Below are 15,954 nucleotides of genomic sequence, written 5' to 3'. Positions count from 1 at the left end.
GGAACCTTGGATGTATCAGGGGCCGCCGGGAGAGCAAAGCCGCCTGCGTCTGAAGAAGTGCAGGCAGAATGCTCCTTAGAAGCGAGGATCGAAGACTTACGCTCACCTGCTTTGGACACACCATCAGGAAAGACCAGTCCCTACACATTGTACTTGGTACGGTGGCGTGGTGGCAGAGATGAGGGAGACCTTGGTGAGATGTGCTGACAGTGGCTGCAACCGTGGACTCAGACAGACCGACGATCAGGAGGATGGTGCCAGACCGGGCACCGTTTCGATCCGTTACACACCAGGTCATCGTGATTCGGTGCTAACTCAGCGGTGCCTGACGGTAGCCACATGCACACCCCATGTGAGGAGTGCCACAGGGGATCAGGCCAAGCTGGTCTCCTGCCAAGGGCACATCTTTGCCAGGCTCTCCCCTCCCTGTCCTGCTTCCCTCACCCCCTTACAGCTTTCTCTGGGGTGCGCTCTCACTAGTGCTCTGAACCCACAGTTCAGGGTCTGCTTCCAGGAGACTCGGCCTAAGACACCGCCAGCGAATGAGTGAATGAAAGGACAGGCCTGAGGCTCACCACTGTGGTGTTTCTTCTCCTTTTTCTGATAAAGCAACACCTCTCCCCAGTCCTCTTTTCCTTAGTCTGGATTCCCCCAGAGACAGACCCTGAAGTGAGGGTGCGAGTGCACATAGTTAATAGAGAAGGTTCCAGAAACACTGATTGGGAGAGGCTGAAAGGAGTCGTAAAAGGCACATGTCAAGCCAGCCCCCTAGGGTGGTTGAAACTTCATGCCCCTGTAATGGAAATGAACCAAAGATTGTCTGGGGGCATCAGCCCCTGTTCTTTCTTTCTTCAGGGCAAGCTGAGACCCATTAGCCAAAAAAGCCTGCCAGCACCCAACTCAGAATTGTGCACTTCCAGTTTAAACTCGGCCACATGATAGCAGTGGCTGTGAGGATGTGCACAGGACCGGGCTGTTTTATGTTCTATTGTACTCGGTCACTGTGAGTCAGAACTGACTCGCACCTGACAATGCCAACAACCCATCAGCAATAATTCCTCATGTCCTCATCCCGGGTGCCTCCGACACTCATAATCTTTGGTCTTTATGCAGAAAATACAATGAGCCAAAGAAGCAGATGTGTAGTCACTTAGAGCCCACCTGCATTGCTGCCCCCAATATCTGGTAGCCCTAGGAAAGATAAACCATGTTGTAAAGATCCCAGAAGGCCACTGCCTTCTCAGCTCTCTGACTCCCCATCTTGCTGCAGGAGAACGTTGTGCAGGGAGATTAAGTGGCCCCTTCCCATCCCCTCCTGGCAGCTCCCTGCACAACCGGCCCCCTGCATGCTGCCCTCACTGCCCTGACCCCAGGCAATAGTGCAGTGCTGCTGTCTCACGGTCATCTCTCTTTCCTCGGTCAGGCCCCAGATTCCCTGAAAAAAAAAAAAAAAAAAAAAAACCTCTTAGAAACATACACCTGAGAGTTACCACACCCAAGGAGTGGTGGAGGTCGAGTATTTATACCTCATTTCCTCTTAGGTATTGTCTGTCAGCTACTGCAGGTGTTAACTCACCAGCACTAACAGGCTGCTGGGCATGTGGGCAGAGCAGTTTTCTGTGGTTTTAGGAAAAAGCACACAGTCCCAGAGGTGCAGATCCTGCAACTGACAGAGCAAAGCCTGAGGGGTATGGATGGGACATCAGCATCAATGCCCCTGTCTTTAGGGAGCTATTCCTCCCCCTCTGCCCTTCCAAGAGCTCTGTTCAAGCTGCCAATCTGTGAACCCCAGAATCCTCTGCCCATAAGTGTGGACACATGACTCAAATCTGGCCAATCATAACAGTGTATTCCTTGGCTACAGTGATTGGCTGACGGGATGGACATGTCATCCAAGCAGGGCCAATCAGACTCCTTCTCTGAGATTTTATCTGGTGACTGGGAGAGAGAAGTTCGCTTTCCTCCATCATTCAGTGCAGATAACATAGGCTCGGATTTCTCCACATGAAAGTAGTTCATCTTTAATAGAAGTGAATGTGGTCAACATGCCGCAAAGCAGAACTGAGAGATGCGAGAGGCTGGGAGAGAAAGGAGGAAGATGATGTTTGGCCCCTGGGTCCAGTTTTACCTCTGCTTTTTGTGCAGTGGTTACATGGGCCAGGAAATACCCCATCTTTTTTAAAAAATAATATTTTAATGTGTTTTTGGTGAAGGTTTACACAGCAGTTTAGGTTCCTGTTCAGCAATTTCTACACAAAGTTTAGTGCACTGGTTACAGTCATCACAATATCTGAACATCCTCATTATTTCCATTCTGGTGGTTCTCTTTCCATTAATCTAGGTGTTTTTGTTTGTTTTTAACTTTTGTGATTTCCTCTTCTCTGCAACAACTGAGTCCTAGGCAATGCAGGGACTGCTGGTATTTTGAGTCCCTCAAACTCAGAAGTTCAGGGATGCATTTACAGACTGAGAGCCTTGGATTACAAGGCCCCCATAGCCATTCCCATACCGTTCATTCCTGGAAAGCTGAGCCCTACTCAGTATGAGAGCTTCATATTTTTCTTTTCCAAGTTACTCAGGCCTGTGATTCCAGAGGTGGGAATGCAAGGCAGGGGCATGGAACAGGGGCCTGGAGAACCAGCGACACACCATCAGCTCATCAACCCCAGAAAGATTCTGTGCAGAAAAAATGTTGAAAATGCTTTAGGTTCTCAGAGACCTGGGGTTGTAGCACAAGGGTTATAGGGATGGTCTCTGTGAGAAGAAAAACTCAGGGCTGTTTCTTCAGGTCTGCACTCAAAGATGCATAAATGGTTTCTACTGGACTCCTGGCCTGAAGGTTGGCTGTTCAAAGCTACCCAGAGCACTGCAGAAGAAAGGCCTGGAGATCCCCTTCTGTAAACATTGTAGCCAAGAAAACTGGAGCAGTTGGTTCTCGGTGCCATGTGGATCACCATGACTCAGAATCCCCTGGGTGACAGTGGGCTTTGTTTGGTACTTGAAGAAAGAATGTAAATGCATATATATGAGGCCAGATAACGTATGTAACGGATGTATACATTACGCTGATCCCCTGTGCTGACTGCTCAGGCCCGCAAGCGGCCGGTTGACCCAAGTCCTGATTTCATAGGCCAGGGTGGTTCCCTGGTCTGTCTGTGGCTCTCTGCCTTCTTCTCTTTCTCCCTGTCTTTTGATTCTCCTTGTTTTCCTTTCCTCTGTTCCATTCTCCTCCTTTTCCTGTCCCTATCAAAGGTGCAAACAGGGAACTCAAGACTTTTAATGTATAATGGTTATTAAACAGGATCATCTCTGTTAATTAACTTGAAAAAACATCTCTTTCCCTACTGCATTCTGCTGTGATGAGCTGCTTAAAGTCAATGGGATGCTCACTTGCACCAACACTTCAGACGGTTGGGGCTTTTAATCTGCATCTTATCCACATTAATTCCTTCTTCTCTGTGGGCCCCTCAGTACAATAGTTTCTTTACTCCAGTGCATAGTAGACATTTCAGAAAGAAACGTGTATGATCCTAACATTGTACGTTCAGTGTCCTAGGAGACATTACTCTTCCAAGGACTTCCATCGTAGAGTCTGGTGATGCAGGTATATGTGCACGTGTGTGTATGTATGTATATATGTATATTTAGTAACAGCACAAGCCCAGATGTTTCTGGATTGTGTTTACTTACAGTCAGGCAGATCTACAAACACATTCCTGTCTGAGAATGTACAGTGTGTGACGGGGCAGCAGAGCAGGTGGGTGGTGTATACGAGGCAAGTTTAAAAAGGTCAGTGACCACACACGGCTCTAGGTGTGACTGAGACTTCCTTGAGGTGGCAGAAGTAGAGACTGCCATTCCAAAGGGCACCTGTTGTCAGTTCAGGAGTCAGCTCTCCGGGGGGTTCAGGGTTGGGAGGTTACAGATACACCTTGGAGATACTGCGGGTTTGGTTTCAGAGCACTGTGATAAAGTGCGTCTCACAGTAAAGCGGGTCGTACGGGTGTTTCAGTTCCCATTGCGTGTCAGTCACGTTGACACAGTACCAGAGTCTGAGAAGTCAGCAAGGGAATGATGTGAAGTTTGGACTGTTGTGAGAAGGGGCATGATGGGACACAGATACACAAAGTGAGCACACGCGGCTGGAAAATGGTGCCTTCAAACTTGCTGGACACGGGTGCCACAAAGCTTCCATTTGTAAAAAATGCCGTTCTCCGCAAAGCGCAGTCCAACGAGGTGTTCCTATAGCATCATCTCATCCGTGGACACTTGGATTTTTCTGTCAAGTCCCTGACCAGCCATTGATCCCTTTGCTCTGATGGGGAACTCACTACCTCACAGAGGAGGCTGTTCCACCTGCCTTGGAAAGAACTCCTCTACCTTGAACCTGCCTTGGTCTCATAACTGGCTTTGTTCTGCTGTCTGGAGCTCCATGTGGGAAGCCTACTGTCTGCCCCAGGGGGCCCCTTGAACTTAAAGAGACAGCCCTCATCCTCCACGAGGCATCCCTCCTGCAGGCTAAGCCTGTAAGACGGTACAGTTCTGTTGTTTTCAGCCTCCTAGTTTGTGCTAAAGGAGACCCAGTGGCACAGTGGTTAAGTGCTTGACTGTGAACAGAAAGATCAGTGGTTCAAACCACCGGCCACTCAGCGAGAAAAGACCCAGTGATCTGCCCCTGCAAGGACGACAGCCTGGGAAACCCTATGGGGCAGTTCTCCTCTGCCCTCCAGGGGCGCTGTGAGTTGGAATCGACCCAGTGGCGGGGTTAGTCTGTGGTACTTCGTTGCAGCCCATTTCACAGAAGAGAGAGCTGAGGCTCAGAAAGGGGGTAGCAGAGCCAGGACCTGGAGAGCAGCCATGCAAGCCTTTTACCCAGAGCCACACTAACCCCTCAGCAGTGCTCCCTCACTGCTCTTAGATCCCAAGCGGTCCCTGGCCCCTTAATGGGGTTCTGTCCCAGTCACCTAGAGTTCCTGGTGTTATGGTCCCTTGTCGGGGCCCCAGCATTTCCAGACACGCCTGAGAGGCCCTTTACAGAGGTTTGATGACAGCTGAGCTCAGCCCAGGGACTCCACAAATGCCATGTTCTATAAATACCCACGCCTCATGAAGCACCCGCCTCGTCAAGACAGCCACCTTGCCGAGGAAAGCACGTCCTGGGGTAGGTTTTATCCCCAGTCGCCAATTACAGTTGAGTCGGGAGTTTGTTTTTAATTTGTGACCCCAAAGAAAATGTAGAAATCAATGCTGACCTTCAGAATCTGTAGGATTTTTGCAGTGAAAGAAACACAGCCCCAGGGGGTGGCCTGAAACAAAGGGTGCGGGAATTGTTCAGTGGAAATGGGTTTGCTCCATAAACCTTCACTCAAATCACAATAAAAAGTTAACAAAGAGTGATCCACTGCAAAACGAAACAAATACTGCCCATGTAAAAACGTTCCTAAAAACCCAGCATAGACTTTTCTAGCTGTCTCAAAGTGCACGTGGCCAACCCCCTGGGGTTGAGCTCAAGGTTTCCAAACCTGTGCTCCTGATGGAGAAGCTGACACCCCTGAGGTTAGACTGCCTGGGCTCAAATAGTGTCCTCACCAGGGGCTAATTGGACCACATTGGGCAGCTCACTTGGCCTCTCCGTGTCTCAAGTTCCCTCATCTAAGGCAGGGGGTAATGACAGTGCCTGCTGGGGTTGATGTGACAGGCCCCAGAAAGTCCTTGTAAAGCACTTAGCATGGTGCCTGGCACAGACTCCTTAGTGGACAGCAAGAGTCTACCACTGTTAATACTACACCGGAGTTACCCTATGACATATAACATACAATACAGTATTGTTGTCGTTGTTATGTGCCGTTGAGTCGGCCCCAACTCATAGCGACCCCTCCTTGGGTTTCTGAGGCAGTAACGCTACGGAAGTAGATTGCCCCATCTTCCTTCTGAGGAGTGGCTGATGAGTTTGAACCACCAGCCCTCTGGTTAGCAGTCAAGTGCCTTAGGGACTACGCTACCAGAGCTCCCACAATACAGTCACTATTATTAATAAGGAATGATAGAATAGAATAATCCATAAAAACAGAAACCAAACTCACTGCCATAGATTCATTCCAACTCATGGTGGCCCCTGTTGGGTTTCCGAGGTGGTAAATCTTTATGGAAGTAGATTGCCCAGTCTTCCTTCTGCAGAGTGGCTGGTGGGTTTGAACCAGCCTTCTGGTTAGCAGTCAAGTGCGTTAGGCACTATGCCACCAGAGCTCCTTATGAATAATACACAGTATTATTATATGATATGCTATTGTAGTATATATTATGCACAAATCTTATGTAAATTATGTAAATTTAAATCCATTAAAAATTCATTAATAGTGTTACACCAGATGATATAATTGTATTTTATTTATAATAAGTGTTATATCACGCATAGTGTGATAACCCATTGCCATTGACTTGATTCTGACTCATAGTGACCCATAGGACAGGATACAGCTTCCCTACAGGGTTTCCAAGGCTATCAATGTTTACAGAGGCAGATGGCCACACCTTTGTACCAAGGAGCTGCTGGTAGGTTTGAACCACTGACCTTCCCGTTAGCAGCCATGCGTTTAACTACTGTGTGTATATATGTTATTTATGAAGGAAATCTGTAGTATATACACAGCATTACACACACACACATGCTCATCTGACATCTATACACAGCACTACACACACACACTCACCTGACATCTATACACACATTGCACACACAAACATATATGCACACGCACATGGCTTGTTCACCTGACATAGATGTAGAGCTCCAGAGTGGACATGGACTGGAAGGGGAGAGTTTTCTCAGCCTGGAGAGACAGACTTTTTTAGCGGAGTAATTCTCTCTGTCCCCTTGGGTATTGATATGCAATAAATCTTTTGCTTTTCCATTTCAAAAAACAGAAAGAGCGGACATGGATGTGGATGAGTCCCACCGTCACCTGTATTCATTTCCTGGGTCAGTAACAGATCAGGACGTGTGTTTGTGCGCGTCCCCACTCTCCCCAGCCCCATGTCACAGAGCTGGGGCCTGGCTCTGCCCTGCTTATCCCCCCCGTTCCTGAAATGGGTGTCTTCCTATACCAGCTCCATCTCAGAAGGATAAAATGTTGATGTCCTTGGGGCCCCGGCCAGACCTTCTCCCAGCTAAGCCTGATTAGACCACACAGACACCTGATTAGACCCTCATGGTCTAATCACCACCCCTAACCCTCACCCTAACCCTCACCCTAACCACGTCCCTGACCTTGATTCTGGACATCTCCGTCTGGATGCCTCACAAGCAGCTCAAACTCCTCTCACCCCTCAGCTACCTACTTCTGTCCATCATCCACCCAGACACTCAGGCCCCAAACCCAGGAGCCATCCTCGACTTTTCTTTTATTGGTTCAGTCATGTTTAGTGGATTCACAAAATGGTGTGACCATCATCACTGTCTGATTCCACAACATCTTCATGAACCTCAAAAAAAAAAAAAACCCTAAACCCATCAGCAGACACTCCCCGGTCTGTCTGTCCGCAGCCCCTGGCAACCACCACCCTACTTTCTGTCTCGGTGGATTTGCTATTCTGGACGATTCCTGTAAGAAGAATCCTATGGTATGTGGCCCTTTGTGACTGGCTTCTTTCACCCCGAGAATGTTCTCCGGGTTCACCCACATTGCCACATGAGTCAGGACCTCAGTCCTTGTATGGATGTTCTGCGTCCTACGTACTTGTCAGTAGACAGTGATGGACATTTGGGTGGTTTCATGTTTTTGGATATTATGACTAGTGCTCCTAATGACCATGTGTCTGTGTGGACACGTGTTTATATTCCCACCAGCAATATGTCAGAGGACTTTAGTTTCTCCACAGCCCCACCAACACCTGTTGTTTTCCAATTTTTTAAATTGTAGCCACCCTCGTGGATATGCAGTGGTATCTCACTGTGGTTTTGATTTGCATTTCCACTAGAGGCATAGTGGGGAGGGCATTTGACTGCTAACCAGCAGGTCAGCAGTTCAAACCCATCAGCTGCTCTGTAAAAGGAAGATGAGGCAATCTGCTTCTGTAGAGATTTACAGCCTTGGAAACCCAGTGGGGTCACTATGAGTTGGAATCAACTCGATGGCAGTGGGCTTAGTTTCCTTGGAATGACTAGTGATGTTGAACATCTTTCATATGCTTACTGAGTGTATATTTTCTTTGGAGAAATATCGATTCAAATCCATCACCCATTTAAAAGTTGGGTTATTTGTCTACTTATTGTTCAGTTGTAAGAATTCTTTTTTTAAAAAAACCTTTGTATTATGATTTGAGTGAATGTTTACAGAGAAGTTGGTTTTCCCTTCAGCCGTTCATACACATTTTGTTTGGTGACATTCGTTGCAATCCCCACAGTATAACGGCACTCTTCCCACTTCCCCCCTGTGTTTCCCATTTACTTTGGTCCTTTCCTGTCCCTTCCTGTCACCTTAGAGCTTCACCCCTGGACCAAAGCTGCTCCCATGTGGCTGACTGTTCCAACAGGTGTCCACCTGTCTAGTGTCACTGGTCACCTTACAGGCATAGTGCTTGACTGCAATTGAGCCATGGGACTGAGTCAGTTCCAGCTTTGAAGGGTCACTAAGGGAGCTCTGGTGGCATAGTGCCTAAGGCTCTTTACTGCTAATCAGAAGGCTGGAGGTTCAAACCCACCGGCCACTCCTTGGAAGGAAGATTGGGCAATCTACTTCCATAGTGATACCGCCTCGGAAACCTAAGGAGAGGTCGCTATGAGCCGACTCGATGGCACATAACAACAACAACGACAAGGGCCATAGTCTCAGGGGTCCCATCAGAGCAGTGGGCCTGGTCTTTTTATGGTTTTGAGGTTTGTTCTTCTCCATTCTCTCTCCCACTCTGTCCAGGCCCCCCTATTGTGATCCTTTCAGAGCAGTCAGCGGTACCTGGACACATCTAGTTCCTTTGCCTCGTAGTCTCATAGTCAGCGGTTCAGACCCATCAACTGTTCTGTGGGAGAAAGATGGGGCAGTCAGCTTCCATAGAGATTTAGAGCCTCGGAAACCCCGTGGGGTAGTTCAAGTCTGCCCTCAACGGGCGCTGTGAGTCAGACTGGAGTTGACCATGGTGGGGTTGGTTTTGTTTTTTGATGTGAGGTAGAGGTCCAACTTCATTCTTTTACGTGTGGAGATCCAGTTGTCCCAGCACCATTTGTTAAAGAGACTCTTCCCGCCCCACTGAGTCGTCTTGGTACTCCTGTCAGAAATCAGTTGGCCACACTGTAAGTGCTTATTTCTGGGCGTGTAGTTCTGTTCCGTTGATCTGTATGTCTGTCTTTATGCGAGATCACCTTCCTCGACTCGTCCCTCTGGCTCATCTGGCATCCATCCCTTCCACAGTGATGAACTCCGTGTCTGTCTGGGGCTGGTGCTGTACTCAGAGTTGGACATGCAGTGATGAGTAAGGCGACCCTGGCCTTGCCCTCATGGACCCGCCCTTCTGTGAGTGAGTAGATAATAGATGAGTCAAGAGATAAGCAGAAAGAGACTTCAGAGAGTGATCGGTGCTGTAATGAAAGAAAGACAGGTGACGAAGTGGCCAGTGCAGGGTCGCAGAGTGTGCCATTTTATAGCAGGCATGTTGGGCAAGGCTCTCTGAGAGGGTAACATCTCTTCTTGGATGAAAGTTTGCAGAGCAAATTCATTTTCTAGACAACAGTTCATGCCCATTTTGTTTCATGACATTGACTACAATCCCCACAATGGAACAGCTCTTTTCCCACTTCCTCCCTGTAGTTACCTCTTCCCTGTGTCCTTCTTTCCTATGCATTCCTGCCCCACCCCCCAGCCGAGCTGCCTCCCTGTGCAGATACTGCCCTTCTGCTCTCCCATGATTGATTGTTCTAAGGAGTGTGTCTTCCTGATGTCAGTGTTCACCCCATATGCCTGTCTCTTGTTTGGCTAGAAGCCACAGAGTGAGTTCAATTCCAGGCCTGACGGGTGACTGGGGGCCATACTTCGGGGTGTCTCACCACGCTCTATCAGACCAGTTAACCTGTTCCTTTTCGTGATTTTGAGTTTTGTTCCACATTGTTCTTCCATGCTCCAGGATCTCCTGCACCGATCCCTTTCTGAGTGGTTGACGGTGGTAGCCGGGAACCATGTAGTTCTTATCTCATGGTCATATAGGCTGAGGATCCCATGGTCCACTACTCCCTTGGATTAATTGTTTCCATGAATTTTTTATTTTCTTCAATCTCCTTTGCTCTGGAAGAGGAGGACCCATTGTTGAATCTAGATGGCCGCTTGCAAGCTTTAAGACTCCAATTGCTACTCATTAAAGTAGGATGTAGAACAATGTTTTTATGTAGCATGTTACACTAATGAGGGTTAACATTTGAGATCTGAGTGAGAAGTCTGCCATGAAGAATTTGGGGTCAAGTTTGCCAGGCAGAGGGGAGGGATTTTTCTAAAGAGGAAACTGATACATGAAAGAGGGCAATGTAGAGACATACAGAAGGATAGACCCAGCACCCTGATTGAACCATGCCTGAATTCCACCAGATTGGCCAGCCGGTGAGCCCTCACTTTCCCTCTGCTGTTCAAACCTGCCTGAACTGGTTTTTCGGTTGCTGGCAGCCAATCATATCCACACTGGAGGGGCTGCTCGTCTCACAACTAGACTGTAAGCACCAGGACAACAGGGGGAATACTTGTCTCTTTCAAGCTGGCAAACTGGCAGTTCTTACAGGTCATTTTTTTGTGGGGGAGGGGGAGGCAGTGCGGAGAGTGGCCTAAGCTTTAAAGATCAAGAGATTTCGCAAAGAAATCCGTATTTTTTGCTTTTCTTTAAACATGAGAACGCTTGGCACTCGTGCTAGCCTTTCTGCATGGTAACTGGGGCAGGGCTGAGAACCAGTGACCCCGTTTAGATGAGCAGCTGTTCTGAAGATGAAAGTGACACACAGAGGGAGATGGAGCAGAGATCACCCTTCCCGGTTTCTTACACCTCCTTGCTTGGTTCATCTGTTTACATGCCTGCCCCTACAGGCAAGCGAGTTTGTGCCTCCCTTGATTCAAAACAGGCCCACGGCCAGGAACGAAGGACTCAACTCACGAACAGCACACACCCACACATGCGTCTGTACCACTCCTCAGTCTTTACCATGGCACACAGCACCCAGTACCCAGTGGGCGCCAAAGACTTTGATCTGATGGCTCTTCAAAGGAAACATGAATTAGATTGCTGTTTATCTCGTGTGGATCCCTATCAAAATCCACAGATATTTACATGCAGTGTTTACTTCCGGTGTGCTGTGTATTTTCCTGCCTTAGCTGGGCAGATTGACCTCAAAAATCAAAACACCAAACCCACTACCATCTAGTCAACCGGATTGAGTTCCTCGTTGACCCCAACCCCCCCCAAAAAAAACCCACACTTACTGCCATCAAATTATTTCTGACATATAGCTATCCCCTTTGGGTTTCCGAGGTGGTAAATCTTTATGGAAGTAGATTGCCCAGTCTTCCTTTGTGGAGTGGCTGGTGGGTTTGAACTGCCAGCTTTCTGGTTAGCCGTCAGATGCCTTTAGGCACTCAAAATCAGGGTTTTCTTTAAAGCCAGCCTTTACATTTTCAGGCCACTAGAGGGCGATAGCACCAACAATAAGCAATGTTCTTGTTAATGTGCCATTGAGTAAGCCCCAAATCATAGCGACCCCTCCTTGGGTTTCCGAGCAGTATCACTACGGACGTAGATTGCCCCATCTTCAAGGTGCATGAAACTAGACTTTCCCATGCTTGGTACATTCCCTGAGTTCTCAGAGAAATGTTCAGGGACACTTTTTTTTTTTTGTAATTTAATGTTCTGAATAGAAAATGCATTCCGTGATTCCATAAAAAAAGGCGTACGGTGAACCCTTGCTCCCAGCCCTGCCAGACGCAACTGCGGGTACTACTGGTGTCCTTCCTGTGGTCCCTTTCAGAGACTTTCACAAACGTGTAAGTAAATCCAGGTACCGGGTCACACCCATTTTACCCAAAAGGTAGCATGGTATATACACTGTTCTGCATCTTGATTTGTGCCAGGAAAGTATCTGTTTCCACAATGTGTCCTATACAATGGTCTGTGGCACTTTGCGCCTCCCTTTCTCTTCCCTCAGTCCCTCTGTCTGTCCTCTCTCTCCCTCCCCCGCCCCCTTTCATTCCTTTACAACTGCATTGTACTCCATGGTTATAAAATTGCACCTATATCACTCTTTATTCCTCTAGTTCCCTGTAGGTGGCACTTAGGTCATTTGTCACCTCCTGGTATTATAAATAATGCTCAATGAATAACATGGGATGTATTTTGCATGTCTACAAGGATATCTGTATCAGTGGCTCCAAGCCCCAAATGCACATTAGAGTCACCAGAGAGCTTTTGAAAAAATCTAGATACCCAGGCCACTGCAGACCAAGTCCATCAGCATCTGTGAGGATGGGACCAGGGCATCTGTGAGGACGGGACCAGGACATCACTCTTTAAAGTTGCTCAGGAGATTCCAGTGTACAGCCAGGCTGGGTACCACTGACCCTATGGGATAAAGGGATTGGTCAGAGGGCACAAGAGCTTGTGAATTTCCCAGATGTTGCCAGATGGCCTCCACAGGCTGGTGCCAGCTTACACTCCTCTCAGCAATGCACAAGAACAAAACAGGTCTCTACGCGTGTTCATTTTTGCCTGTCTGTTAATTTAACAACAAAAGAAGGATCTAATTGGCATTTCTCTGACCAGAGGCCAAGGTTGAACATCTTTTCCAGTGTTTAACAGCCATTCATCTGTCTATCCCTTTGCCCATCTTTCTTTCTTTGTTTTAATCATCTTAGAAAGGTGGCCTTTGCATATATCAGCAAGACTAGTTCTTTGTCTAGTCTCACTGATCTGATGGAGACTGGTGGGCCCTCCGAGACCGTGGCCCTTAGACATCGTTCAAGACTGGAACTGAACTCACCCGCATGGTTCAACTTTCAGCCCCAGGACAGACAGGCCTATAAGGTGAACAGTAACGCCAGGGAAGTACGCGTTTCTTAGAACAATCAGCCCTACAAGATCAGAAAGGCAGCATTTGCCCAGGGAGGAAGCCCAGGAGCAGGAAGGGTGAGGAGAAAAGGAAAAAGCAAACATGGAAATGGGAACAGGGAGGGAGGAGTGGGCAGAGCTGCTACGTGTGGGCACCGCAGTCACTGTCCCAACTCAAACTGTGTCTGAATTGTTGAGTGGAAAACTTACTCTACACTTTCCCAAATCACAGGAAGAAGTTTACAATAAACAGAGGCTCGTTCTTCGTGATTTCAGTTGCTACTATTCACTGGTTTGCCTTTTGTTTTCACACTTTGTATAAAGTGGTTTTTTTTTTTTTTCCTTGAAGAAGACATTTTATATATTTGACTTTATCAGTCTTTTATTACTGTTTGTGGATTTTGAGGTATGGCTAGAAAGGTCTTCTCCACTCCAAAGTTATAAAGGAATTTCCCCTTTATTTTCTGGCACTTTTGTGTTTTTTCCTTTTTACGTTTCAACTTTGATCCTTTTGGAGTTTACCCTGATTGATAGTGTGAATTAAGGAGCTCTGGTGGGTAAGGCATTTGGCTCCTGAACAAAAGGGCAGTGGTTCGAACCCATCAGCTGCTCCGTGGAAGAGAGACGAGGCAGTCTACTTCTGTAAAGATTTACAGCCTTGGAAACCCAGTGGGGGTCACCATGAGTTGGGATGGACTCAATAGCAGTGGGTTTGGGCTTGGTTATGATGTCAGTTGTAGAGCTGGCGAAGTGTTGACTATACACGTACTGCCAGAGGAACAAACAAATGTGGTCCGGATGAAGTACAGCCAGCACGCCCCTTAGAGGCAAGGATGGCGAGGGAGACTTGGCCGCTCGTACTTTGGTCAGTTGTCAGGAGGGACCAGTGCCGGGAGAAGGACTTCATGGTTGGTAGAGTGGAGGGTCAGTGAAGAAGAGGAGGACCCTCAAGGCCGTGGGTTGACTCGTGGCTGCAACACTGGGCTCACGCGTGGTCAGCACTGTGACGATGGTGCAGCGTTGTGTTCAATGCGCGTAAGGCCGCTGGGAGTTGGACCCGACCTGATGACGCCTGACAACAGCGGCAACAGGCTCGCTGTTGTTGTTGTTGTTATGTGCCGTCGAGTCGGACCCGACTCACAGCGACCCCTCCTTGGGTTTCCGAGGCAGTATCGCTACGGAAGTAGATTGCCCCATCTTCCTTCCGAGGAGTAGCTGGTGGGTTTGAACCGCCAGCCTTCTGGTTAGCAGTCAAGTGCCTTAGTCACTACACTACCAGAGCTCCTAGTTGTTCATTATCTTTATCAAAGTGTGAAAGTAACGTAGGAACCACTTTGGGCTGCATCACTGCAATTTCTTTATCTCTGTCTTTTTATTTATTTATATGCAACACCTGCTCTACTTTCCTGAAAATGTGGTTCCATCCATCCACTCACCCACCATCCATTGATTGGTTCCTACATTTGTTCATTGATTTTTTTTTTTAACTTTAAATTTTTTGCTGCCTCTGGGGGTTCTTCTATAAAGATTAATAGCCTTGGACACCCAATGGGGGTTACTGTGAGTTGAATCAACTCAATGGCAGTGGGTTTGGTTTCTTTGGACTGAGTTCTGATAGGAACTGGTTATTGTCCCTGATCTCTTGGGTTAGCATTGAGGATTTATTTCAGTTATTTAATAACTGTGATGGTAAGGTTGTGTGTCAACATGGCTGGGCTGCGATTCTAGGTGGTTTGGAGTTAGGATGTAGCCATCCCCTATGATGAGAGCTGATACAATGTTATCACCTCCTTGAGGAGCCATGCTGTGAGCAGCCAGTCAGCTGAAAGGGAGTTTCCTCAGGGTGTGTGGCTGGCTTCCAATATATGTGGATATCCTGGGAAAACTCTCTGGCTGTCTGCTGGGTCTTGATCTTGCATCTACCTCACTCATCCTCATCTCCGGTTCCCGGATTTGAACCAGTGGCCTGCTGTATTGCCTGTAATCTTGAGATTGTTGCCGTCACAGGCTGTGAGCCGACAATCTACCATTTTACCTACGGGTCTTGGGTTTGTCAGCCCCTGAGGCTGCATGAGGCAGAAGCCAGTGGCTTGACGTTTGACCCACAGACCTGGAGCTTGCCGGCCTGTACAACACGTGAGCCTTTCCCCTGAGATAAGTTTCTTTCTCTCTTCCTACATATGTAAGCTTTACTGGTTTTACTTCTCTAGAGAACCCGGCCTAAGGCAGTAACCAACAACGATGACCTTTAATTTAGTGTCTAATATACCTGCTTACATGAATCATTTCAATTAAACCTTGAAAGCAGCCTGTGGTGTCAGGACTCTCCATCATTCCCAGGTGAAGAAGGTAATTTGGAGGGTCTGAGGCTTGCCCAGGGGCACACAGGAAGTGGCAGAGCTGGGGCCATTCAGGCAGCCTGACAACCTGAGTAGCTTTTCCACCTGCCCATATCTTGCGTGCCTGTGTTGTGACTGAGGGGGAATCACTGAAGGAGCCAGTGAGGAAGTGAGGGGATATGGACGCGTCAGCTCCTTCTCTGAGGGGGTCGGGACCCAAAGGGGAAGATCCAGTGCCCAGCTGGTAACCAGAACACAGCAAACAGCCACCCACCAGCGCACTGGAAGCTGTCCATGCCCTACCCTCCTTGTCAGGGCGCCCAGTTCTTCCAGTCCCCCCCCCACACACACACCTGGAAACCACAGAGCCCAACACTGGATGGTGTCAGTGGGGGTCTGCATGTTGTCTGGTGCATTACATCACCCACTTGGAGGATGGGTCTTTGCAGCCCAGCAGCCTGAGGGGAAGGAGGGAGAGAGTGAGGGAAGATGAGAAAGAAGGGAGAAAGGAGGAGGGAGGGGAGAGGAGGGGAGGGGATGGAGGAGGGAG

Source organism: Orycteropus afer, unplaced genomic scaffold (assembly GCF_000298275.1).
Source record: "Orycteropus afer afer isolate SDZICR_OR568_19922 unplaced genomic scaffold, OryAfe1.0 scaffold00057, whole genome shotgun sequence".
Taxonomy (NCBI): domain Eukaryota; kingdom Metazoa; phylum Chordata; class Mammalia; order Tubulidentata; family Orycteropodidae; genus Orycteropus; species Orycteropus afer.
Note: the sequence above shows the minus strand (reverse complement) of the source record.